The sequence below is a fragment of the Stegastes partitus genome, unplaced genomic scaffold, assembly GCF_000690725.1.
Source record: "Stegastes partitus isolate 25-593 unplaced genomic scaffold, Stegastes_partitus-1.0.2 Scaffold1145, whole genome shotgun sequence".
Lineage (NCBI taxonomy): Eukaryota > Metazoa > Chordata > Actinopteri > Pomacentridae > Stegastes > Stegastes partitus.
In genome coordinates this window covers 107,021-108,109 of record NW_007578876.1, presented here as the reverse complement: position 1 = coordinate 108,109, position 1,089 = coordinate 107,021, and positions in this window count along the sequence as shown.

The following is a 1,089-nucleotide window of genomic DNA, read 5'->3' as shown; positions in this document are numbered from 1 at the left end:
GTCTATTTTCCAGTAACAGCTCGGTATATTGTTGCTCGAACTTTAATGCTGAAGTTTTCTCACACTTTTTAATCACAGCACTTATCCAAAAGAAAAAAGAAAAAACAGTATTTGGGAGCTCTTGAGAAATGATTGACAAGGAACCACAAGGGCTGTAATTTTCACAAGAGAAAAAAAACTTTCTGTAAAAGTAAAAAGCTCTGCAGAGTGCAGCCGGGGCTGAACGGTAATACCTGTGTGTCGTAATCCTGCAATCATCCTCCAAATGGTTCAACTGTGCCCATCAGGGACGGCCTGTCTTTTAAAAAGAGGCTAATATGATAACCGCTGGAGGTTTATTTAAGGTTGAATTTGTGTGTAAGGAAATCATTCAGTGTGCGATTCATAAAGATGTTTTCTGCCACCGCTCTGGGCTTCTGCTTCTGGGACGGCAGCGGTTTACGGGATTGCGGCCGAGCAGATGTTTACAGATGTGGGAGGCTGCGGACCCTCGGGGCCTGCGTGACATGTGGGCGCTGCAGCGGTCGCCGTCACATCTGGAGGGAGGCACGGATTAGCGGGCGTGAGGTCAAGACCCTCCGCCGCTCGCAGACGCACAACAAGTGTTTACGGCGATTACCGACGCGGCAATCTGGCACAAGACGCTCGTCAAAACACTGCCGCTGCCTGTTTTGATGCTTTTTCAAGAGACCTTGGATGACCTTGAAGAGTGGAAACGGGTTCATTTATCTGATAGCAGACGAAGAGGATGTTTGACACCATTACATTAAACCATCAGAACAATGTGACTCCATTCATGGAAAGAACCTAAGAATTATGAACTTCTCACAGCGTGACGACAAACCGAAACTGATTTGACTCATCGTCTTGATCGTTGCCCTTTAAGTTCAAAGACAGCTTATTTCTTTACCAAGGATCTGTTTTGCTTCAGTAAACATCTATTCTCTCTGCCGAAGGAAGGCGTTAATTCTAAACAAAGAAAAATACATTAAACCCGTATCCAGAGTCAGAACTCAAGCTTTGTGCTCCAGAAACTAAACCAAAGTGGCTCCCAGCGTTCGGGCTGTTTACACGGCTTATTATGGGCTG